The sequence below is a fragment of the Halichoerus grypus genome, chromosome 4, assembly GCF_964656455.1.
Source record: "Halichoerus grypus chromosome 4, mHalGry1.hap1.1, whole genome shotgun sequence".
In the NCBI taxonomy this organism is placed as follows: Eukaryota; Metazoa; Chordata; class Mammalia; order Carnivora; family Phocidae; genus Halichoerus; species Halichoerus grypus.
In genome coordinates this window covers 155286773-155314038 of record NC_135715.1, presented here as the reverse complement: position 1 = coordinate 155314038, position 27266 = coordinate 155286773, and the positions used below count along the sequence as shown (strand labels likewise).

General features: G+C 38.5%; 1 protein-coding gene across 2 annotated transcripts in view; it reads right to left on the bottom strand.

Annotated features, from left to right (window-relative positions):
• The window catches only part of SLC39A10 (solute carrier family 39 member 10), a 131414-nt gene that overhangs the window by 86729 nt on the left and 17419 nt on the right, over positions 1 to 27266 (bottom strand). Inside the window, exon 2 of one of the 2 annotated variants that reach the window (XM_036089411.2) lies at positions 20000 to 20102. The exons of the other annotated variant lie outside the window; for it this stretch is intronic. The gene's annotated coding sequence lies outside the window, so the exon portion shown is untranslated. The remainder of the gene's footprint in view (positions 1 to 19999; positions 20103 to 27266) is intronic. 2 annotated transcript variants of the gene reach the window in all.

Below are 27266 nucleotides of genomic sequence, written 5' to 3'. Positions count from 1 at the left end.
AATCAGAGATTCAGTTTGACATTCTAAACATAGACGTCAAGTGAAATGACTAGTTTAATCCTTCTAGCAGTAGTATGGAGATATTTCTTCTCCAAACTGTCCCTTTCAGTCAGGTGCCAAGGAGAAATTAACACGAAGTTACTGGTAGCCTTGCTAGCCATCAGAAAAGAAATTTTGCCAAGTCGTTTGCATAAGTGTAAAGCACTTGCCATGACATACTTGAAAATATTAGGTGAAAGAGTCTCCTGCATCTGAGACCCACATGCCTGGTCAGTGGCCGCACAGCTGTGGTTGTGTGCAGACACCGATGCTGATTTCGAATCACTGGTGCTCCTGCAGTCAATAATCCAAGCAAAAGATGCTTATGCGAAAGTAGTAACAGATAGGAGATATATTTTGGTGGTAGAATTGATAAGACTTAGCCTGGATAATAATGTGGGGGGGGGGGGAATGTGGGTGGGAGGCCAAGGAACTCTTTTTCTGGTATGAATAAGTATATAGATAGAGGTATCTTTTACCAAGAAGGACAAGATTGGAGGAGGAACAGATTTGGAAGTGGAGGTTGGAGGGGGGCAGAGACTTACTAGTTTGAGATATTTTAAGTTTGAGATACCTGAGACGTCTCAGTGGAGATGTCAAGTAAGTCATGGAATATCCAGGTCAAGCTCCAAAAAGAAGTGTGAGTCAGATAATAAATTTGGAGTTGTCAGTGTTCAGATGATATTCAAAGCCAGAAGTAAGATTGCTCAAGAATAATTGGAAAGCATGTAAAGAAAGCCCAGGATCTCTGCCTAGAAAACTTGAAAACTTGTCCTACCCTATTTTTACTAGACTAATTTCTCATATATTTACGTCTCTCTACTTAATTTTTTCAAAAGACTTTTCTTGACCCCGTAGTCTAAATTAGGCACCCTGACCCCACAATATGTCCTCAATCTTTTTCTTCCACGTGTTTATCATAATTTGCAATGAATTACTTGTCTTTATTTATTTTGTATTTGTCTTTCCATTAGAATGTATGTTTCTTGAAGACAGAGGCAATTTACTTTTAATTTGTATCCCAGTGCTTGGCATATAATAAAATAGAAAGTTAAGTATTAAGTAATTAATTAAAGTGGATGTGGATATTGATTGAATGGGGGATGAGCCTGCTAAGGTGGTAACAATTTAGCAGTTGTGTGTGTGTGTGTGTGTGTGTGTGTGTGTGTGTAATTGACATTAATTATCATTTATCTTGAACTTTCCTAAGGGAAGAATAAATTAAATAGCAAAGGAGTCAAGCATTTTCATTTACTCATTCACTCTCTGTGGAAGGTCTGTGATATATGAATGTTTATGCAGAACTTTATATGTTCAAAGTACAAACAATTCATCAACTGTACAAGTGTTCTATCATAAACTCCCGGAGTTTGCAGCCTGTGTTATTCATCTGTAACCTCCCTCAAGGTTCTCTTACACATGAGGGGTAGTCCATAAATGTTTATTGTTTCAATGCACGCTTTAATTGTTACAGTAACACATTTATTCAGATATTTCAGTTATAACTTTAGTAAACAAGGTGGATATAACATTGATTTTGCTGACATTTTGCTTTTACTCAAAGTGCCCTCTTTGTAAATGTTCCTTATACCAGCAGTTCATTTCTAAAGTTTATTTTAATAGGTCTAACTCACAGATTTCTTCCACAAGGGACTTAATAAATTATGCAAGAGGAGACACTACCAGAAGTGTGAAGTCTACAAAATTGCATACTGACAGCAATCTGTTCCCACCTTTGGCATTACTAGTCCTCCCTAAAAACACCGTTTTTTTTTTGCTGCCCCTCAGTTTTAGAGATTTTCAAGGCAACATCTGGCCGTTCAGTATACTATGTACATATATATATCTTCCTTCTCTCAGATTTCCCTGTCTTTTTTTTTATTTTATTTTTAAGATTTTTTTTTTAATTTATTCATTTGAGACACAGAGATACAGAGAGAGAGAGAGCATGAGCAGTGGGAGAGGCAGAGGGAGAGGGAGAAGCAGACTCCCTGCTGAGCCAGGAGCCCGATGTGGGGCTCGATCCCAGGACCCCGGGATCACGACCCGAGCCGAAGGCAGACGCTTAACCATCTGAGCCACCCAGGCGCCCCAGATTTCCCTGTCTTGTTTCCATTTCCTTCCCAGTCTTATTTCCTATTGTATAAGAACATGTCTGACTGTGGGTAATGCAAATTTTTTTCTAAGAGTCCTAGAATGTTGGAATTGGCCTATCTTTAGAAGTCTCTCTTCCTTACTTTCCAGCTACTCAGGTAATTACATCATCTGCTGGATTTTGTTAATTTGGGTAATATAATTGCCTTTCGGGTGTGTTGCTAATTGTGGGAAGCTGGTAGTCCTCAAATCACATCCCCAGGCCTCTGGTACACAGAATGACGTAAACCAGCCACTCACTGAAATGAGCGTCTTCATTGTTTGTGCCATTTTAAAATGGAAGAATGGACAATTATTGAAGTTGTAGCTATTTTGTTTAAATAAATCACTTTGGGGGGCATGCGTCATCTAGGGAGGTTTTTGCTTTGTTTTGTTTTAGTGCAGATTTCTAGATGCACCATTTCGAAATAGTTTTGAGAGACAGATGAGGAATAAAGTATCCAGAGTCATTTCAGCAAATTGGAATCTACACATATCCCTGGTTAAAAGCTCCCAATTTAGATCACTTCTTAGGTAACAGTGAACCCTCAATTTAATATAGAAAGGTAATATTTTAAAATACAATTTTAAGGCAATCTTTGAGCTGTTGAGAATTTACTGATGCATCATCATGAATTTATTTTCCCCAAGAAACACAGATTAATGCTTTGAGATAAAAACAGCCAAGGGACATGGGAAGACATTTATGTGCAAGGAGAGAAATTGTATCTCCAGGCTACAACTATTTATCAATTTTCCTGCCACTAAAACTTACCAGCCAGTTTGTAAGCCTGAGAACAGATGAGTAACTCTATATAGAAAAATCTTCTCTTTGGGAAAATTTACTCAGGGAAAATATTACCCATTGATGATATTTTCCCTGACATCTTCTTCACCCTTATCTGTACTTTGCACGGTTACTCTCCAACTGACCCTTTCTAATTACTGTCTCTGCTCTGTGATAAGAATCCCTAAAATCTAGAAGTAATATGGTCTTTAAAAGGAAGCTCTATTTTCATTTCCACAGAATTAGAGAAGGCTTGTTTGAGTTTTTTTTTTTTTAAGACATTATACAGATTCATAAACCATATTTTGTGGCCATGAAAAAAAGTACTGTATTATTTTCTCTTTTACACATCAAATTGAACTTTTATTTCTTACTCTCTCATCTCAAAGCTTCAGGAACAAAGCCATCAAAAAAGAAGACATAAATTAGAAAGTAGCCCTACTATATCGTCGGAGAGAATTAGATTCACTGCTGCTAGTATGCCACTATCTGAATGAGGCCTTTTTACCCCAAGGGAAGTCTGACAAATTTTAGGCTTTCTGAGCAAATGACTCCTATCTCCAGGGGGAAAATAAAGAGTACAGAACAGAAGAAAATTTCAGAGGTTTTCATTTCCTCAGGATAAGGAAGGCCAGGACAGAGCCTCCTTTGGAACTTTTAAAGACCTAGACCTCTGTAAAGATTAGAGTTCCTCATACATTGTGTAAAGCAAGTCAGTGCCAAGTTATAAATGCCAAAAATGCAAAACTTACCTGCATACTTAAATTAAGAACTTCTCTCCAGTTTGCTTTTTGTTTCTTCCTTTTGCTTATAAAAATTTAGGTAAGTTTATCGTTGCTGAGCTTTCTTCAACTGTTTGTATCCCTGCCTGCCTTGCTGGTATCTGTTGGGCAATCCAGAATGGGCAGAGACCTTCTTTTTTATTTATTTCATTTTTTACTTTGATTTTTTTAAAGATGTTATTTATTTTAGAGAGAGAGAGACAGCACGAGCAGGGAAGGAACAGAGGGAGAGGGAGTGGGAGAGAGAATCTCCAGCAGACTCCACGCTAAGTGCAGAGCCTGACCTAGGGCTTGATCTCATGACGCTGAGATCATGATCTGAGCTCAAACCAAGAGTTGGACGCTTAACTGACTGAGCCACCCAGGTGCCCCCAGAGACCTTATTTATACATGCATTTTCTTTGCTCATCTCTCATCCCAATGCCTTGCACTCATGGATACTTCATAAATGGATGGGGATGGCAGGTGGTAAAGAAGCACTTCTGATGTAACTGGCTGATCAGAATAAGTTGTGAACAAAGTCTTAAATCTGTAATGCCTTACTGGACAAAGATTGTGACTTGTCTCAAATATATGTTATTAGTACCTTTTAAAATTGCCTTTTCAAAGTTTGCTAACTTGTGAGTACAAGGTTCACTCTTCCCTCCTCCTCAGTAAGCAATTGACACATTTGGGTTTTGGCTTTTAATTTAATTTTATTTATTCTTTTAAGTAAACTCTACCCCCAACATGGAGATTGAACTCGAGATCCCAAGATCAAGAGTCCCATGCTTTACCAACTGAGCCAGACAGGCGCCTCCGCACATAGTGTCTTTAATTAATGGAAACAGGCTTTCTTTTATGTGATGGATACAACCGAAGGGGTCACCAGATTGACTGCTGAATGATCTTTCTCCTTTATCTTCTTCCTGACTATAAATTTTCAGGAAATAACAAAGATTTTATTTTAGATTTGTCGTTGGTCTAATTTTTCCCAATCTATATACCTAAGAGGGGGTGTATGTGTGTGTGTGTGTTTTGAGTTTTACATTTTTAACAAATGACTAAAACATTATTACTTTGATGGAATTCTTTAGCAATGTTACAAGTGTATTCACAATGTTTTCAGGCCCTTTCATTTTCAAAGGATGAAAAAGCAAGTTGCTGAGAAACACGATCATATAAATAAAAGTACATAATATAGTATATTCATTTTGGCTCATTTAAAATTTGAAAATAAATCATTTTATAAAGCCAAAAGTGTTTTTCTTTTCAGGGCCAAATTTCTGTCTGAGAGGCAAAGCTTACAATTAATGGGCTACCTTAAACTTTAGCTATATAAAGCCAAAATAAAAATTACTCTAGATGTGGTATCTGTAGAGTACCAGTCATTTGCTTCACAGTAAATATTTGGTTTAGTATGGCCTCTTTTGTTTAAGAAATGTATACCAAACCCAAAAGGATACATTTACTCCTAGTACAAACAATCTGCTTACAATAAATTACATTAATACTGGGCAAGGTTGGAGTGGCAGGGGTTGGGGAGAATCTATGTTCTTATAAAAACTTATAAGATCACTAGCATAATTCTAAATGAACCTTAAACAGAAGTATTAATATACAACTTACACTTAGGGGGGAAAAATCCTATTATTGATAAAACAGTATACTCAAAATCAATCACGTCACGAAAACACATGCCCTTGTGTAATTTTGGCAGAACAGCCCTGAATACAATGGACTTTTTTTTAGAATGGACCTTTTTATTAAATGGATCTCAAATTCCATTATAATGACATCATTCATTTATACAGTTTTTCACCCTGACTTTCCTCCTAGCTCTCTCAACCATGCTTTCTGGCCGTAGGTGTTGCAGCCTGTGTTATCATTGCTTGGTGATACTATCTCTGTGGGATCTCTAGCTATTGCCCTTTCTGCTTGTTCCTAAGCCCAGACATCAAACTTCCAAACTGCCTTTTGGCTTTTATTTACAAGTCACTTTGTCACATTCATCACAATTTCTCTTTCAAACACTTGAGTTTTCCTTAAACCCTCTGCTCTCAAAATATTACCTTGACCTGTGCCTGGGAGTCATGGCTGATTAGTAGAGGTTTTCGTATTGCCATCTGATGGCCTCAAACTGAAAATGTTCACTTTCGCAGACCTATGTAACCCAAAACACTTCTGGTTATGTTGGAGTGTTTGAACTTAATGGGAAATTCCAAATCACTCATTTTCTAAAAAAGTGCAATAGGCACAATAATAAGAACCAACGTGACATAAGGAAAGAGTACAGATTTAGAACCAGACTGATTTGAAGTCTGAATCCCGACATCACAATTTTCTAAGTAGGGGAAATTATTTAACTGTCTAGGCCTCAGTTTTTTCATTTGCAAACTATTCTTACATTACAGGGGTCTACAAAGATTGAATGGGATAATGTTTCTAAAGCCCTAGCGTATTTTCCTATGCATGGTGAGTTGGTCATTGGATTTATGATGATCATAGGTAATTGTTCTATAAAAACACAATTTTGCGATACTCTGGAATCCCCACCCCCCACCCCTTATCTCTCTGCTCTCAAAAAATCATCAGTCATCAAAGTCTGCCTGGCCACACAATTAAAAAAATCCACCCGTTAGTATCTATATTTCCAGACCAAATTCTGTCCCAATGCTGGATCACTTCATACTTTAACTACTAAAAATGAATTCTGGTTAGTTTGCACATCTCTGAATTGGGTGAAAATTTTACCAATTAGAAAAAAAATGCTTTTTTTTCTAATTGTGCTGGCCCTTTACTTTTTATCCTTAATCCTACCTTCTGCCACTGCCAAATCCTCTATCTGGAGAACTGAATCAATTGATATGGGGATGTTTCAAAGCATTTGGAAATAATAACAGAAGGAATATGACTCCCTGTCTATAGGTAGCTTCTAAATTGGTGTGGCTGACACTTCTACAAAGATATAAACAGCCCTTTGCCCCATGCTGTGTTCAGTACCAAGAAAGTGAACTCCATCAAATACTACCTTCAAAGAAATCAAAGAACTCACAATCCATATAGCAATCAATTTCCAATTCCAAATATGCCTTTAAAATTTCAGCTAATTTCTAAACATGTATTCTCGTAGCAGCCTTCTAAATATTTCACATTACTAAACATCTAAAAATACATGGCATATCTACATTTATTACATAAACACCTAAATGATGTATATTTTAATTTTGCTTATCTAAACAATTTAAAAAGTCACTCGTGTTAAAATAACTCCAATAAGCATCATCATTGAGCATGATGCTGTCAAATTCACTAGTGCTAGTCAGACAGCAGATTGTCAAAAAGAAATGAATAAGCCCAATGAATAAATTACATCTTGAGTGCTTTCGATACAAGTTAAAACTACGGGTAATCTGTGTTCTATTTGAAAAATATTAAATCCACACTTTTGAACTCTACTTATTTTTGGAGCAAGGACTCTCCGGTCCCCTGCACTGATCCCTGAGATACCAGACTCAGGCAGGGATTTGAGAAGAAACAGAGCAGAGACCCAGCAAGTAGGGACTATAGCAAGAGACAAGTTTTCAAGAAGGGGGGTTTTCGAGTTAAGCAGGTAGTTGCTCAGTTCCTGACACACAGCAATACTCAATAAACTTTGGATACATTCATTTCTTCTGTTTTGTTCACTCTATATCCTTGGCACCTAAAATAATAACGTCCCACATGTATGGTTCAAAAATAATTATGGAATGAATGCCTGGGTCCTAAAGGGACACTGATGGTGGTGATGACCTTCTTGAATAGGGATCTCATGGCAGCAGCTCACCCAAGATCTGTAGTGGACTTTTGCTGGCAGGGATATGGAATTGGATCCTTAAGTACAGAGTGCTTGCTAAATAGAGGATTTCCTGTTTAGCGCTCCATGCTTTAAAGATTCACAGACAGATTTCACAACCTCCAGACAACTTGAACTACCAAATTTAACTCTAATCTATTACTTAACCTTCTTCTCAGGAAGTTTAGCCCCATATCTCATGTACGTCAATTTACAATTTAATCCCTTCTTCCCTTGCTCCAAACTCTGAGGAAATAGTTATTTCTATAGTGCTTTCATCTACTGTGAATGGAGTAACCATTTGTTCTTTTCTCCAGGCTAACTCAAATATACTTTCATGCTGCAGCTATTATTTCTGGCCCTTTAATTATCTTTGTTGCTCTTTGAATGTTCTCCAGGATTTTAATGTCTGAAGTTCTGGAGCCCAAGCTTGGACATAATATGCAGAGACTGGCTGGTGGCAGCTAACACTGAATTATTATCGTACGATCACCTCATGCTTCCTATTCCAGTGTATGTAGACTTGTATCAGCTTTTGTTTTTTCCCTTATTACCTGCTCCATTTGCAAGTTCATCTTTTCCTACAATTTCTAAGGTAATCATCTTTCATATTGAGAATCCATAGACCTAACTGGTCATTTTTCAGCTTCTGTCCTCAAGTAATTACTTTGTATGAATCAACAATAATTCTTCTCTTGATTGCTAAACACATTATAGTTTTAGCCCAGTGCTAAGGAAATCCGAACAGTCCAAATACAGTATTAATATCTGACTGAAATCCACACTCATTCCCATTATCATCTCTCCATCCCTACATGTGTTCCTCCTCCTAAGTTCTCTGAGTCTCCAAACTACTACATGTGCTACTTTAAGGAACCAATCATTTTTTATTCTATCTTTTCTCCACTACCTACAGCTAATTTCTTTCAGTTCCTGCAGTTTAACACTTACATGTCCTATTGAGTTTACCTCTTGGATATGGCCTTTCCTCCCTATTGCACTCTACTACCTGAGTGCAGATATTTAGCATCTCTAGACTGGACTACTACAGTAGCTTTTGGTTTCTCTTTCTCAAGTCATCATTCTCCCCCAACACCCCCCTTTTGTCGAAACACATTATCATGTTACTTTTTGCCCTAAAAAAAAACAAAGCAAAAAAAAAAAAAACAAACAAAACGCACATGATATCGCCATTGCTTCATATGCATTCAAGACCCTGACATCACTTGCCTTTTCAGTCCTTCTCTTGCCACTTCTCTTCCCCCTCCATTCCTTCCCAAATCGAATGCTACACCAGGGATGGCAAATGGATCCATTTTGATTAACAGGAAGTAGCTGCATGAAACAATGTTTTAAGAAGTATCATGTCAGACTGGCCAAGTCCACCATGAAGGGGTGGTGACAATGGCAATGTCCATGTAATATATTTACTGTCCATGTTGCTACACAGATTGACTATTTACATTTCCCTAACCCTTCACTTGCTTTTTATTTCCTTGCCTTTTTATTTCCCTAGGACTGGTCTCTTAGGCTCGAGTCTTACTTCCCTTTCTCAATGCTCTCACAGTTATTTTTTTAAAAAATTATTTAATAAATGATATTTTGATAGCAGATGGGCATACAAAAACAATTAGATGAATGCCTTATATTATATGCCAAATGTATATGAAAGATCAAAGACTTAAATGTAAAAAAGCAGAGCCATAAATGTTCTAGAATAACAAGGAAGATTTTTATTTATAGTCTTGGAGTGGGTTAGGCCATTTTAACTATGACTCAAAATCCTGAAATCATAGAAAAGATTGTTAAGTTTAATACTATCAAAACCAAACTCAACTGCAAGTTAAAAACAAACAAGTAAACAAACAACTAACTAACAAAAACTCTACAACACTATAAGCAAATATGAAAGACTGGGAGAATTATTAGTAACTCATCAAAAAAGTATAAAACCTTTAATATATAAAGAGCTTTTAGAAGTCAATTAGAAAGTTACCAACAACCCAATATAAAACTGGACAAAGAGTATGAAAACAGGAAGTTTAGGGGTGCCTGGCTAGCTCAGTCTGCAAAGCCTGTGATTCTTGGTCTCGGGATTGTAAATTCAAGCCCCACGTGGGGTGTGGAGATTACTTAAAAGTAAAATCTTAAGAAATACATGAAGTTTACAGAAAAAAATATAAATGCTTCTTAAACATATCAAAAGATATTCAATTTCACTCATAATAAGGAAGATCCAAATTAAAACCATTAAGGTATCTTTATTTGTACCTAGTAGAGCTAAACAAATATCCAAAAAGTTGATAACACACTATTGAGGATGCAGTAGAGAAAGGGGCTCTCATGTATTTCTGGTGAGAATGTAAAATGATAAAATACTTTTGGAAGGTGGGGTGCCTGGGTGGCTCAGTTGGTTAAAGCATCTGTCTTTGGCTCAGGTCATGATCTCAGGGTCCTGGGCTAGAGTCCCGCATAGGGCTCTCTGCTCAGTGGGGAATCTGCTTCTCTCTTTCCCACTGCCCCTCCCTCCACTTATGCTCTCTCTCTCAAATAAATAAATACAATCTTAAAAAAAAACCAAAACACTTTTAGGAGGCAATCTAAAAATATCTCCCAAAATTACAAATGCATATGCTCGTGATTCATCAATTTCTCTTCTGGAAAATTATCTTAAAGATACACTTTCATATGTGAAAAATGTCATATGTCATATGTTTCATATGTTCAAAATTATTCACTGTGGCATTGTTTGCAATAGTAAAATATTGTAAGCAACCCAACTGTTGGGGACATACTAGTTAATACAGCTACATAATAGAATAATGTTCAGCTTTAAAACAAGTTTTTCCTTATGAAAAAGTATCTCTGTAATGAAATGAAAAGAAATAAACAATAAATTATTAAGGGGGGGGAAAGCATTGTTCAGAGGTGAAAATTCAGTACTTAGTATGCATCTGCTTGAACATGCTTAAAGAGACAAAGGATACACAAGAAACTAATAATTGATGGCACATCTCTGGGGACCTGAGTAGATGAAGGATAGAGGTAGGAAGATTTCTGATTGAAAAAGATTTTAATTTCTTTCTAAAATTATGCAAATGCTACAGTTTTCTCTATCTTGAATGCTCTTCACCCTTGTTCCCCACCCCCACCTCATTATATATTCTTCAGATCTCAATCCTTTCCTCAAAAAAGATGTTCTTTCCAATCTGGAAGAGTTTCGATTCTGTCTCGTCTTGAACTCTTACCTTTGTTTTTATAAATCATTTGTGCGTATCGGTCTCCCTCATTTGACTGTTAAGATCCTTGAGGCGGTAGGGAACAGATCTGGCTTACCTCCCAGAGCCTGTCCCGCCTGGCACACAGCTCTCTCTGAATGCTCGTTAAATGAAGAAATGCATTCTCAGGGCACTGTGTGGGGGCACTGGTTGGGAAACCACAGGAAAGATAAAAGAGGTGAGACAATGTCTGCCTTCAGGTAGTTTATCAACTAGGGAGGTTAAGATAAATACACCTATAATTATAAGGCAGAATGTGGTCATTGCCTTAGGAGTTACAAATAAAGTCATATGGGATTCAGAGCAAGGTGAGTGCTAGAATTTTTAAAATGTGTTAAATATCTGAAAAAGGCTGTAATATTTGAAAAGGGTCTTTGAAAGACTGGCGTGATTTCCTCAAAAAAGGGCAGAGCATTTAGGGCCTACAGGGACCAGACGGCTGATACATATAAGTGAATGGCTTTCCAAGTAGAAACTGACTAAAAACAAGATCTAGAGGTCCTTAAACTTGGCTGGATCACTTGGGAGCTTAAAAAAAGCCTCGTACTCGGCCATAACTCAAGGCCAATTCGATGAGAAACTTAGAGCGGGATTGGGAAAGTGGGTAGGGCGGATGGGATAGAGGTGAAATCCAAGGATTTGTAGTTTTAAAAAACTGCCCAGGTGATAACATTGTAGACCAGATGCATTCTCATCACCTGTGACTTGCTAAAAATGCAGAATACTAGGTCCCCACCCTGGACTTAACAGAATCAGAACCGCACTGTGACAGTATCGCTGGTATTCTCGTATACACTGGAAAGTTTGAGAAGTGCTCCTCTAGAGAACTTCGTCCCCTTCGGAGGGAGTGGCCGCTCATTAGGTAGTATCAGCATTCGTTACCCTGAGGGAATGCAGACACCTTGGGGTCTCATTTTTCATTTGTAGTACAGGCAACAACTCAAATCACTGAAATCAGAAGACGGCAGGCCACCATGTCGTACACCGGAAACCAACGTACCACTGTGTGTCAACTACACTTCAGTTAAAACACCCCAAATGACTGGGGGCTTGCGGTTCGCTAGAGATGGTTTATTAGTGGAGTTTGTCTAAAGCTTAGGTTGTTTTAACCAGACATGTTTTTAATGTGGATTTCTGGTATTTATTTTAAAAATGTTTTTTGAGCAGCTAAAGCATCCCTGACAACAATATCATACGGCGAAGTTCAACATACAACCTTGCTCTTCCTTAGGGATACAGAGGTCCTGGAGAACCACCAGCTCAGCGACCTGCCTTCCCATCTCCCACAGGCAAAATTTAGAGGGTATATTGGAAATAAAGTTACAAAGGTTTGGAGGGCTTGGAATGATTATTTAAATAAATTAAGTCAAGCTTAATGTCCATCACTCGATATTTTACAAGTCAGCATTATAACTGCAATACAAACAAAAAAGCGAACTTGCTCCCTCATGATCTGGTTGGAGGTATAATTGGTACAAAGGAAACAGTTGAAGACTTTTACCCAACAAATATTTATCCCGCTCCTGCTGCGTACCGGTGCTATTTCAATCCTTTAACTTCATCCCTTCGGTGGTATCCCTAACCAGCCAGCCTCCTGGAAAATTAATGTCATTACTCCTAGAATGAATGATCTCACAGGATAAAAGTGTGGATGAGTCAGAGCAACCCCTCGCTCCAGTGGGAAACTGCCAGTGCTCCGGAGCATTGTCTTTGAACAGGAAGGACCTCTGAGATTGTGGCAGAACAGAGGAGGAAGGGAAGTTCAGAGCAGGTGATGATCCACACTAGAAGGTCTCTTTCTCCATTGCTAAAGAGTTGGACAACAGTTACAAAATTTCAAATAGCAATGCTAGGAAGGACATAGCTTTCAAAATATCAGTAACCAGGGGCCCCTGGGTGGCTCAGTCATTAAGCATCTGCCTTCAGCTCAGGTCATGATCCCAGGGTCCTGGGATCGAGCCCCACATCGAGCCCTGCATTGAGCCCAGCATCGAGCCCCGCATCGAGCCCCGCATCGGGCTCCCTGCTCCGCGGGAAGCCTGCTTCTCCCACTCCCCCTGCTTGTGTCCCCTCTCTAGCTGTGTCTCTCTCTGTCAAATAAGTAAATAAAATCTTAAAAAAAAAAAATCAGCAATCATTTTCTCATGCTCTCACAACCCTTATCTGTCATGTCATTCTTTTTCAAGTTCAGTTGTTGCACGGAGTCATGTTTGTATCTACCTCTGCAGAAAGATTATTTAAAAAAAAAAAATCACTTCTCTGGATAAATATCCAAAATTAATTGCAAATGAAAAATCAGTCTAAAGCTTTAACTTGTTGAACTTTCACTGCATTGAAACATGCACAGGTATTTCTGAAACACACCAGGTATTTTTGTAAACCACCCATAAAAGCAAAAATCAAAAACTTCACAAAATGGGTTTCTGTAAGAAGTTTTTTGATAGCTTTTGTTAAAAAGAAATTTCTAAGCACTTTCAACATTTTAGATGCTCAAAGAATATAACCACTGAGGACAGCTGTACTATTCCTTTATAATTTTAGAGAGTATGCATTTATTTTGTTTTGATACAAAGCTCAGGTTTGTTTTTAAGATGTGAACAGCATAGTAACAAAGGAAAAGAGAAACAATGTAATGTATTAGGAAAAGGCACACAGACATGACAAAAAGGAGGGAAAAAAAATCTCCTTTTGAGCTAAAAAGAAAAGAGAGAGAAAAAAAAAAAACTATCATCAAGGAGGAAGAAAGGCATCTCTGAACAAGAAAGGACTATTTCCCCAGCAGTGAGCTGGGGGGCTTTGAGGCTGGGGTGGAGAAAGAGAAGGTACCAGGTGAGAAAGTATTGTTTATGGTCCCTGCGAACAGAACTTTGATTTATATAACAAATCAATCCACTTACAGGACGTGCTAACTTCCTGTTGGGAGGTAAGTTCAGTCCCTTTCTCCTTCTTTGAATGAATGGGGAGGGTTTTCCGCTCACCCTCCGCCTCACCACAGGAATGTGCACTATCTACAGGGTTGTTTTGAAACCCATAGCACTTAAAGGAGCTGTATCAACAGGTTTCTCCTTCTCCCTAACATTGAGCCAATTGTAAAGACTGAATAAGAATCTTGAACAAATTAAATACTACCATAGGAATTCAAAACCAGCTCCAGCTAGAGTGGGGTTTTTTTTTTTTTTTAAACAGAATCCACAATTTATATTTTTATCACTTCAGCTTTTTTTGAGCCCAGAACCATAGAGCTAACAAAGGGCTATTTCCTGACAGCTTAATACAAAGCACCTTTTAAGGAAAGCCTGAAAGTTGGCCTTGGAATGTGGGTTACTGCAGAGAACTCTTTCCCAGATGGAGCTGCTAATGCGGTTTTCAAGAAAGCTCAGGAGACTCCAAAATATCCTTCCAAGCAATGTAATAAATGCCAAGCCTTTTATATGCTTATTATCTAATGCATTTCTATGGCCACTGCCCTTCAACACAAATATTTATCTTTTCTCTCTCAACTTTGGCCTATATACTTTCCATTCTGCCTTTAAATAAAACTACTTCCTGCCCGTGAGTGGTGAGGTAAAACACTCATCATAGAAGCTTCACTCATCCCAGCCCTAAATGCTACAGGGGACAAAAAAAGAAAAGAAAAGAAATTACAGGCAAATATTTTAAACTTCTACCTATGATGGTTAAAAACAGGAAACTGAGTAGTCATTTGCATTTTCTTCTTAGATTAACTCTTTTTGATTAAAGGGTTGTCCAGAACTTGGCTTGCCATGTTTGCACAGCCATGTGTCACTACTTTTTTTTCTTTTTTAAAAGACTTTATTTATTCATTTGACAGAGAAAGAAAGAGAGAGAGAGAGCACAAACAGGCTGACTGGCAAGGCAGAGGGAGAGGGAGAAGCAGGCTCCCTACTGAGCAGGGAGCCCGACGTGGGGCTCCATCCCAGGACCCTGGGATCATGACCTGAGCAGAAGGCAGATGCTTAACTGACTGAGCCACCCAGGCGCTCCCATGTATCACTATTTTAATATCATTTGCAATTTATTCTACAATACCAAGTGGCTACTTTTAAGAAGTCCTAAGAGTTGATATAATTTATCATGAAGCTTAATTGCAAATGATTATAATCTGATTTCAAATATTAATCGATGATCTTGTAAAGAATGTGCATATTCCCCCATAACTAAACAAGAACACAATTAAAAATAGGCCAACATTCCCAAAATGAGAAAACACACAATAAAAAACTATTCTTTTTTTTTTCTTTAAGATTTTAAGTAATCTCTACACCCAACATGTGGCTCGAACTCATGACCCTAAGATCAAGAGTCACATGCTCCAGTGACTGAGCCAGCCAGGCCCCTAAAAAACAATTTTTTGGGGGGTAGGGGCGGGGATGAGCATGCAGGGGAGAGGCAGAGAGAGAGAGGGAGAGAAAGAATCTGAAGCAGGTTCCATGCCCAGTTTGGAGCACCACGTGGGGCTCAGTCTCATGACCCTGAGATCATGACCTGAGATGAAATCAAGAGTCTGACGCTTAATCCACTGAGCCATCTAGGCTCTCCATCCTAAAAAACGATTCTTAATCTTAATGATAGAAATTAAAATCTCTGTAATAAACTGTTGAGTAAATAATTTGCTAACTACCTTGCACTGATTATTTTAATTGACCAGTTTCTTGGATATATCAACATTTTTGAACGGGGATAGGTTAGGTCATTGTCTAGATAATTTATTAATGTAGATCCTAGGGCTTAAAGGAACAAACTTGAATGTCTGGTGGTTTTCCACATTTGAGGAAGCAAGTTAAGTAACAACGGAAGTAGAGAAATCTAGGGGAAGTAGAATAAGGAATCAAAGGGTACGAGTCAGCAATAAAGACTGTGAGAAACAATGCCCCAAACAGTGAATACTTAAAGATGCATTTCATTGTTTTCCTCAGTCTCCCTGGGATTTGTTCAAGAGCCTGGATTCTTGGGGATTCTGGGTGGCTCAGTCATTAAGCGCCTGCCTTTGGCTCAGGTCATGATCCCAGGGTCCTGGGATCGAGCCCCACGTCAGGCTCCCTGCTCTGCGGGAAGTCTTCTTCTCCCTCTGCCCCTCCCCCTGCTTGTGCATGTGCTCTCTCTCTGTCAAATAGGTAAATAAAATCTTAAAAAAAAAAAGTGTGAGTTCTTCTTGACGTTTAAAGAAGAAAAACAACTTTTAGGAAAAATACTCAAAAGTCAAGTACACTTCTTAGTGAAGATGGCTCTGAATCTTGTACTCAACACTGTGATTTTATCACTTCTTAAAGGGATGTGACAAAGCCCTTTCAATATTTCCAGAGGACATGGAGTAGTTCCAAGAGTGAAGTAAAGAACCATGTAATCATATAAGCCTTACTTATTTAGTTATTGCAAACTAAGATGATCAGATACCTCTATAAAATGAGAATTATGAATTAAAGGTCACACCTATACATTTTCTTCCTCCCTTCCTGTTTTCCTTCCTTCCTTCCTCCCAGCCTCCCACCCTCCCTTTATGTCTGTCTGTCTCTGTCCCTCTCTCTCAAATTTAGGCAATAGAGGATTTTTATCTTCCTTTGAATTCTGGTGCCAAAGTTGAAAAACTAACATAGGGCAAGATTAACTGGGTGTTGGAAACACTCTCCACAGTTCCATTCACCATTTCCACAGAGCGGGGCCTGGAAAATGGAGAATGCACAATGGGAGGGGCCCCTGGCTGGCTCAGTAGGTAGAGCATGTGACTCATCTTGGGGTTTTAAGTTCAAGCCTTGTGTTGGGTGTAGTGATTACTTAAAAATAAAATCTTAAAAAAAGAATGCGCAGTGGGATCTCAAGGCAGATTTACTTTAATAGCCAAACAATGAAAACAATTATTCATCAACAGGGAATAATAAATTGTGTTATAATCATGCAATAGAACACGTCATAACTAAAACCACAGGGGTGCCTGGCAGGCTCAGTCAGAGGAACATGTGACTCTTGATCTTGGGGTCATGAGTTCGAGCCCCAACTTGGGTGTAGAGATTACTTCAATAAATAAGCTTTAAAAAAAAAAAAATGAGATGGTATTAAAAAAAAAAAAATGGAAAAATGACCAACCTGTTTTCCTTTCAACCTTGCCTCCCTCATTAGGCATGGAATGTGGAGACAAGAGGGGAATTGAAGAATAAGAAAAACACCAAATCACTTGTAGGGCTTGGAGACTCAGTTAAATTTTAGAATTTCTTGATTAGGGAGACCCTTCAGTCTCCTCATTCTTTGTAGGAAATACTGTGATCGTTTTTTGAGGAAGACTGTTGCAAGTAGTGATCAGGTGGACAGAGTTGACTCTCTGGGTTTCAGGTAGAGAACTGAGGTTTTGTCTCAAGTTTACTTTATTGTTCTACACAGTTAAACAGAATGGGAAAGGAGGGAGGGCTGAGGGCAGAAGCGCTGTCCAGGAATGAAAGGTGTGCACGTGATTGGATTCGCCTTTTGTTCTCTGCGTGAAAAACCACAAAATGGATCCCGTGGATTGGGAGCAGAAGGCTGAGAAACACCGATATCTATTTCTAGTCAAAGTCTCTTGGTATCATTTATGTGCTCTTCTTTTTTATAGAATCCTGGCAAATCCCTATCTCCTTAGCCTTTTTTTTTTCCCCCCTCCACAGTTTTTTAGAAACACCAGGAAGCCATTTTTCCTGTTCTCCTCCCTCTGGACACTTCTCAGCCCTGGCAGATCATTTCTAACAGCAGAGGCTGTGACTGGTGATGAATGTGTGGAAGGTTTGAGGCTTGGCTCCTGAGCTTCGTGCTCTGGCATTCCTATATTGTCTCTTGAATTTTTAACAACAAAATTACTGCTTCATTCACCACCACCCAAAGTACTGCCAAGTAGAACCTGACTGCATTTATGAACTTATTTTAAATTTTAAATTATTTCACTATGGTAAAATAATACTAGATAAAAATGAATGGACACAATTATAGAAATGCTAAAGCTGACCATATCATTTAAATAATATATATGGGGTGTGGGGCTACTAAAAATTTGGGGCTTATCTATGGGATAGGCATTTTATATACATTATTACATTTAACCTCATGAAACCTCTGTAAGCTAAAAATTAGTATTCCTGTTTTAACAGACTTCAAGGATCAGAAGTACGAAGCGTGCCGAGGTTCAAGCCCTGGTCCATCTGACTCAAAAATCATTTTATCTCACTATTACTCAGGCAAAGTGCTTACTCAACATATGCAGAGCTTAATTATTCTTTCATCCTATGAAAAAAACAGATAGGGTAAATTAAATCAACTAAAATAGATGGTAATCTCCCTGAGGCAAAGGCTGATTGTTTATCTTTTTGTTGGCATAGAACAGGACCTCAGTGTTAGATGCATACTTCCAAATAGGTGCACATGAGAAAAATATTGATTTTTTAATTCACATACATATCACATACTTTTCCAAAGCATGTGTAAGCATCTACATTGTCATTAATGGATTCAAATACCTGCAGAAAAAATAAAATTTACTCGTCTAAATAAAAAGTGAGGTCCATGAAAAAGATGGCTGATAATGCCAAATAATAACATAACCAAAAAAATTTAAAACTTGGGTACTGAATTACATTTACAGATCTTTTAACCTTTAAAGGCACATTGGCTAATATTTCTATTATTCCAGGAATAACAAGCAAGCAGAAAAAGTTTTATGGTACAACTGACCCTAAACATGAAATCACTTAAAGAACATACGAATACAAGCTGTTTTCCTTACATAACACGTAACCTAAAGGAGCAGACTGAAATCCAACTGTTGGTAGAATTACACTCTGATAACCAGTTCTTTATACCAAAGAATCCAAAAACTGACTGAACACTTTTTCTTTACCAGGCTTTTCTTCTCCCTTTTCATGTTAGTTTCTCTATGTGGAAGAAAAGCAGAGAACAAGATTTTAAATTCTTAGTTCCTTTTTTTTTTCCTAAAATTAGTTTATTTACTTTTAAATTAAGTCAGAATTTGTTTCTGAAAGAACTATACTCTATCTTTAGTTGCTGCATTGTTAATGATTCTTTGCAGTTAAAGACATGCGGAATTCCAAGGTGGGGTGCTTTGTTATTAGCTTTTTACTAGTAACTCAGTTGGCCGGATGTTGAGTACTTCAGAATTTAAAGTTTTTTTCATAGAATAAAAGGACTTCTTTCAGTAATGGAGGTCCACTTGGCTTTTAGGTAGAATTATTCAGGTTTTCGGGTTTGTGATTGCTTTTATTTCTGCTTCAGAATTCTCTAGGATGAGTTTACTTGTGAGCCAAAACACACCCATAAATAATCAGTTAATCTCCCTTAACTCTCAGCATGTCTGGTTGGGTCCATTTCTGAGATTGTAAGAAAAAAAATAGAAAAGTTATTTCTTTCTTTCTAGATTTGTCTCCCTTATTTTGTTCATGTTACTTATTACAGTAAATGGACATTCCTGAAATTTTAATGATGTATACCTATGCACCGTAAATGTTTTCTTCATTATTCCAATATGTTTACTGTTTACTTTCGTGGTTCTGAACATCGTCTTTTTGAGTAGTCATTACCTGCAAAAGAAATGTCTACACTGGCTCCTTTTTTTTTTTTTTTTTTTTAGCCAAATACCTCGTTTCCATCATTTTGGGTTATTTTTGAGAATAATCTCCAACTCATCCCTGCATAAAATCCCTTGTCCACATTATGGTCCTTAAGGTAATGTCTTTGCAAATAAATCTTCCTATACCCGCTTCTTTGCCTTTAATGCTTTCCATAATCTCAGCGTTCTTTTGATTTTAATTCACATTTTTTATTCCTTTGTATGAATTTACATATTTCTTCCTTTTTACTGGTATCTACTTCATTCTATTTTAAAGTCTTTTGTTTTTACTTTTGGTCCCCATGAAGTTCCCTGGTGATGCCAATTCATGAATACACCAAAAGTTTGTTGCATGGCATCTTCCCTGAATGTGAGACTTCCTGGTGTGGGGTGGGGGGAGGGGAGCATAGCTGTCACTCATGGTACTGATGGTCCCTGTACTCCTGAAGACACTGTTACCCAAAAGTGAAATCTTAAAATAAACGTCCAGCTGTTTAGCCAATAGCATATACTTTGCTAAGTAACTATACCATTTTTAAGAAATGGTAAATAAATGAAACTTACCCTTTAAAGAAGATTTCAATAGATGATTTGGACTCCTTCCCTCTTTATTTCAGCTTAATCCAGTTCAGGGAAATTATAGAAGCCTGTCAGGTCCGTCCAGAGGCTGTGGAGACCACAAATGCAAGGATAAAACAAGTCCCTCCTCCTAAATTTACATTCATTTAGATCAGTTGGAGTGCTAGGGTTTTCAAATCCCAAGCTTTATATAAGGTGTTTTCCTTGATGAGTGAGTAGTAACTGTTTTCCCCAGCCAGTGAGGATCTTAGGTTTCCCCCTTTTAAAGCTTCAGGTTGTTCTTCAACTCTTCTTTTTATGTTGCATAACCCTCAGGGCGTTATATCTGACTTCCATATTTAATGTATTTTAATTCAGCCTTGTGATGATCTATATACACATTCATGAGCTCATCTTTCCCTTAGGACTTACACAGGTAGCAGAGATTAAGCTGGCATTCTTTACTAATTCCTGGCAATTGCAAGTCTGACTTCATGAATACCTTTATTTCTGCTCCTGCCATCCAAAAGTGTCGAGTAGAGAGTGTGATTACTTGATTAAATAAATAAAACAAGGTCTTTTGGACCGATCCTTCCATAACACCATATACACTGGCAACACACACATCCTGTCTTTTCCTCTTCTTCATATGCTCCCCCCTCTAGTGTTTCCATTCCTGAGTTATCCCTTTAAAATCTGCAAAGTTTTGTATCACTTTCTCACAGTGTGCATTATGCCTCATCCTATGAGTATATTTCTCTACCATACCCGCCCCAGACAAAACAATACAGTTTGCATTTGAACAGAAAGAAAATTATTTTCCTTCCGTTTCTTTCTTCTTTGGGCAAGGGAAGGGGGATGGAAGAGAAAGGTGTGAGTGGGAGAGAAGTAAGGCCAAAACAGAAACCAGTGAAGCTTGATCCAGCTCTATGTGTCACCTTGGAAGAGGTCACGGTCTAGGGTAATTCTTAGTTGAAATGATACCATATACCACCTCCTGTCACCAATTTCTCAAGTATTTCCCACTCCCCCTCCCCTAGCTACAAATCTCATTTAATAATTGCCCTACTCTATAATACTGCCATTTCTGTATTGTCTCATCTCCCCATTAGGATTCTGCTACTTTTTGTACTCTCTGCCTATAGCACCTAGCCTGGTCCTAGGCTTTTGGTAAATGTTTGCTGGATTGAAATAAATGGTTTGGCCTTGCTGAGACTCCCTATTTCTAGCATGTAGAAGAACCTTGTCTCAATGGACACCTTCATCTTTACTGCACACTATTAAGGTATAGTGACCAAAAACAACATAAATAAAAGTAACATGGTGGACTTTTAAATTGCAGCATAAAACATTTCAATACTTTTTTTTTTTTTTCCTGGAAGAGCTCATGATGAACCATTATTAATGTTTGGTGGTATAAGCCCCAAGATGCAGGCAGAAATGTTTTTGTGATTTTAAATACTTTCCACCTAGCATGGATAATAATCAAGGATAATTAAAATATATTAATGTATTTTGTGCAACTTTCACAAGTTCACAAAATAAAATGCAGCTTAAACTTGAACTTGTCTTCAGCCACATCTACACAGTGTACAGGATCATAAAATATTTGGACAATCCCTGGATTGTAGGTCTCTATGTTACTCCACATTTAGATCTGGAAAAGCCACAGATTAACTTGTGTCAACTTTTTTTTTCATCTGCAAAATTGAGCTGGGTCAGGGAAGGGAGAGACAGAGGAGAGGAACTAATAACTGAGCAGCATTTATCTGTATCCTACTCTGTTCTCGCATTTGCAAGGTGTGAGCTACCAAACTATCAGCAGCAAGGGCAAGGAAATGAAAGCACATGTCTTGTTGGTAGGAGGTTGCTGTGTTAGATTGGTTTAGGAAGGGATATTAGGATTTAAAAAGAAGACCAAGATATCCCATTTTATCTGTGTCTTGCTATAAATAATTACAATTAGATTTTTAACCTCTTGGAATCAACTTATGCATCTTTATTTCTTCCCTTTTGCCCAGGCTTTGAATGCATATGTTTAAATAAAGAATTTTAAGTTATAATGCAGTTTGCATGTATTGAAATACCACATATATCTTAAATAAATACCATAATGTTCTACCCAGCAAGTAAATCTGTAGCATAGATATTATAAAATTGGTTATGAAAAAATTTTTGATCCCATCTGGAGTGAGAAAATTTAATAAACAGTTTTTAAAACATTTCTGATATTAGGTTCAAGGAGCAGGTGCCTATGCTTTTTTTCTGGGAGTGGCTGATATTCCCAAGCTGCCAGGGCTCTGGGACACCAATGACAACAGTCTCATACCTGAAAAAGGCAGGATGCCTGGGTGGTTCAGTGGGTTAACTGTCTTCCTTCTGCTCAGGTCATGATATCAGGGTCCTGGGATCAAGCCCTGTGTCAGGCTCCTTGCTCAGGTGGGGAGTCTACTTCTCCCTCTCCCTCTGCCCACCCCCCCAACCTGTGCTCTCTCTCTCAAATAAATAAAATCTTAAAAAAAAAAAAAAAACAACAACTGAAAAAAGGCTCAGAAGGTTGCCATTTTAAGGCATCATTTTTTTTTTTACGATTTTATTTATTTATTTGAGAGAGAGAGAGAGGGCATGAGCGTGGGGGAGGGGCAGAGGGAGAGGGAGAAGCAGGCTCCCTGCTGAGCAGGGAGCCCAATGTGGGGCTCAATCCCAGGACCCTGAGATCATGACCTGAGCTGAAGGCAGATGCTTAACCAACTGAGCCACCCAGGCACCACTTAAGGCATTATTAAAACTTTGGGGAAAAAAAATCCCACCAGAGACTGAGCATTCTTGCTGTTGAGCTAAATGACCAGACTCCTCCTCCCTTGCTGAGGGTGAGAAACAGCCTGTGTCTAGTCAGGGATGTGGAAACCACGTGGTAGATAGCTGTCTGCCCACATAGTGGAGAGTGAGCCCCAAGGAAGCAAAATGAGATAATGGAATATGGAGACTGTGATTTACTAGATTAGGACACAGGCAGAATTGGAAATCCTCCACTGTCTGGAAAGACCAAATGAAGATTGCGCCAGGAGACCGAGGCTAGGGGAGTTTGTAATTGCACCTCTTTCCACCTCACTGTGTTCAAGATAAAGGCATGTTTAATAATGTTTAAGAATGGGGAAAAAAAATAATGTTTAAGAGTTGGATAGTTGGGGTCAAATAGACCTGAGTTCAAGTCCTGACTTTGTCATGGATTATGTTACATAACTAATACCATCAGCCTCCTACGTAATCTCAGCTTTCTTGTGAAATGGAATAATAATTACACCGACTTCATAGAGTACTCGTTGTACAGGCTGATGACATAATGTGTGTAAACAAAACACTTAGCACGGTGCCTGGCATTCTCAGTGAATGTTAGCTAAAAACAAACAATGAAACATCAAAAACATCAATTGCCCGGCCTCTCTTATCTATAAAAAGGCCAAAGTGAAGGAAAGCCCCCGCAGTGTGGGATATCAGATCGACTGTCCCTCTGATCAAGGCTGCTGTCCACCCTGTCTTCTGGTTATTTTGGATGGCCTTCATACCTCTCATCCTTGCCACTCTCAGAGGTTGCGAAAGACATTCCTTCCTTCAAATGTTTATCAAGTGCCAACTCAGTGTCAAGTTGTAGCTATGTGAGGGGGGTGTACTGGTGAACACCTCCAAAGGGAGTTGGAAAGATAGGTAAGAAATAAAATAAACACACAAATACGATACCTGTCACTTGTAAGAAGAAAAAAATGGGACTCCACTCTGCAAAGGGTGACAAAGGAAGCCCTCTCTGAGGAAGGGACATTTAAGCTAAGAGACCAAAGATAAGAAACAGCAGACATGGTGTCTGTCCACCCCTTACGGCCTTTCTCTGCAGTCCTTGTGACAATTGCCAGCCTTGTGTGTCTTGTAACTCCCCAGTAGTTCTAGCTATCACAATCCGGAAGTGATCTCAAGAGACGTTCAGGAGAGGCTATTTCCTGCCAAGAGTGATCCCAGGGGCATGGTCAAGGATGGAGCAGCCAGGCAAGCACAGACGGACTGGTGCGGGCTGTTACTGCATGGACACGGGGCCGGCAGAGTCCTGGCACAGGGGCTGCATGCCCCTGCCTGAGGAAGGGGTGCCTTTTCTACTCTACACAACCAGCTGATGGCCCTATGCAGCCTCAAAATAAGAGCACACTGAGAAGTCAGTGAAAGGTTTTTCAAAAGTAGGCTGGCGCCAGGGACTCAAGGTGCCATCCAGGAACAGCCCAACTTAATCCCGAAGGACAGGTGACATAGAGGACTCATCACTATAGACCTGCACCATGACTTATAACCACTTTTCAGGGGAAGTGTGCATTTCCTCCTCTTGGCATCAGAAGGATCATGGTTTGGGGGCACCTGGGTGGCTCAGTCAGTTGAAGTGTCTGAGTCTTGATTTCGGCTCAGGTCACGATCTCAGGGTGGTGAGATGGATCTCAGGGTGGTGAGGTCCAGTCCCGCATGGGGCTCCGTGCTCAGTGGGGAGTCTGCCAGAGATTCTCCCTCTCCCTCTCCCTCAGCACCAGGGGAGCAGTAGCTCAGCTCCTTCCCTCCCCCGCCCCCAGCCGCCTGAGGCCTCACACAAGCCACTTCTTCTAGTAACTGCTCCCACAGGGCAGTGCTGGGCCCCAAAGCTGTGATAATGGCCTCCTTCTCAGGCTCTCAAATTTAAGCAGTTCTTGCTGGATTCAGAATGATTCTCCTTCATACCAGAGCAGAATCATTCTTCCTGATTATCTAAAAATAAGCCACAAAGAATCCCTTTGTGGGAGGATTATGAGAAAAAAATAGTCAAAGGGAAAATGTAGGAGCCCATGAGCTAAAAACAAGAATATGTCAAGTTAATGTTTGCATACTCAGAGCGGTATCTAATTAAAATATTTCAGAGGGTAGAGGGAAGTTTTTATAGTGAACTGTGTTAAATTGGTTTCAATAGGTTTAACCCAAAAAAAATCCACATATAATATTCTTTTGGCTAGCTTTCTTACATATTAAAACTTAAAATTATGCAGAGAAATTCTCAGGCTAAGACATGTTTTGGCCTAATTAGCAGCACTTCAGACTAACAAGCAGAATTCTGATTTTAAAGATAGCACTTATACTTGAGGCAGGAACTAACAAAACTGGCCATACTTGATTTCCATCAAGGTTTCCTTAGAGAGAGTTAAAGAGAAAGAAGAAAAGGAACTGAAATGACAGGAAGCAGAGCTGGACATTAATAGTGCACAAATTTTACGTGGGCTTAGATGCATTAATTTAGGAAAATATAATTCTCTCACCACTTTTGGAGAAGATACAAATTATAACTCTAGTTAATAGGTTTCACAGTTAACAAAATTGTTACAAACCCAATCCAGAAATCCTGGTTTTCTGGCATGCAGTATATCCATAGTAATTTCAAGGAGTGTTGTGAAAGTCTCAAAATAAAATTAATGTTTATTTGCCTGAATCTTGAAAAGAAATAAACATGAAAGATAACTTTTGGTGGGGGGAACTGTGAGGCTATTCTAAAAAGACTGATAATCTTGATTGCAAGTGCTGCCATTTTTATACCTGGGCCACAAACATGACTGACATCTCTTTTAAAAGATTCATGCAAAGAAACAAACTCTTTGTAAAGAGAAAGTAGGTTAAAAAATTGTAGTTAGTGGGTGCCTGGGTGGCTCAGTCGGTTAAGTGTCTGTCTTCAGCTAGGGTCATGATCCCAGGGTGCTGGGATGGAGTCCTGCATGAGGCTCCCTGCTCTGTGGAGAGCCTGCTTCTCCCTCTGCCTCTCTCTCTCTCTCTCTCTCAATTTGTCTCTCATGAATAAATGAATCAAATCTTTTAAAAAAATTGTAATCACTAAAGAATGTACTTACGTTATAAAAATTTCAGTGCCATGATCGCCCTTTCCTCTGGCCCCTCCCTTACCCATCCTCAGCTGTCCTGCCATGAAATCAAATTTGTGCTGACTCTCCTTACATATATGTAAGTTCTTTTCCCCTAGATATTTTCTTTCAGAACATTAATGAAAGGCAGTTTCCATGTACAAAGAAATGATCAACAATCTCTTGAAGTTTAGGTAACCAGGACTACTGTACACAGCAAGGCTTGCAGGGATAGACCTAGAATTGATGTAAGGGAAGCTGTGCAGTCTGAATGACCTTTCAACTCACTGCTCCGACGTGACTGTCTGGATGCTAGGAAGATAGATGCACTGATTAGTTTTGAGATTATTCTTCAGCCAGGCCACTGTGTAGAATTCCGAGTGGGGGATAAAAACAGCAATCATAGTCATGATATAGGTCATGTATTCATTCATTCATTCAACAAATATTTGTAGAGACCTGACAGTTCTAGGCACTTGGGATGCAGTAGTAAACAAACTATCAGTACCATCAGCTAACCTGACCTAATGGACATATACAGAGCACTCGGTCCAGAAACAGCAGAATTCACATTTTTTTTTTTCACTGTACATGGAACTTTCCAAGATACATCAGATTTTAGGTTTAAAATAAATCTCAATAAATTTAATAGGATTGAAAATATAAAATTGTCTATGACCAAAAGGGAAAGATACAAGAAAGCAGTAGTTTTCTAGATACATAGAAAATTCTCAAATAGTTGGATTAAGCAACATACTTCCAAATAACCCAGGGTAAAAAGAAAATATTTTGAAATCAAGAAAAATAAAAACACAACGTAGTAAAATGTATGTAATGCAGCTAAAATAGAGTTTGATGAGAAATTTATAATTCTAAACGCTTATATTAGAAGAAAGATCTAAAATGAATGAGGACTGACTCAGTTGTTAGAGCATATGACTCTTAATCTCCAGTGCATGAGTTCAAGCCCCACAATGGGCATAGAGATTACTTTAAAAAAATAAATATATAAAGAAAATCAACGATCTAAGAGCTTTCACATTAAGCAACTAAATTAAGAATTAAGGATCGATGCCTACATTATCCATAAAAAAAAGAAAGAAAACAAAACAGAATTAAGAATAAGATCAAAGTAAACCAAAGTAAAACAGAAAAAAGAAAAAAGAGTAGAAATCAGTGAATCAGAAAATGGACAACAGAAAAGAAAAAATGAAACCAACAGTCTTTTTAGATAAAGTAAACATCATTATTCATTTGGTTAATATATTATAAAGTCATATAAATCACCACCAGAAGGACTAAAATTTAAAATTTTGATAACACAGTATCAAGTTTTGGCGATTATGTGAAACAACCAAAACCCT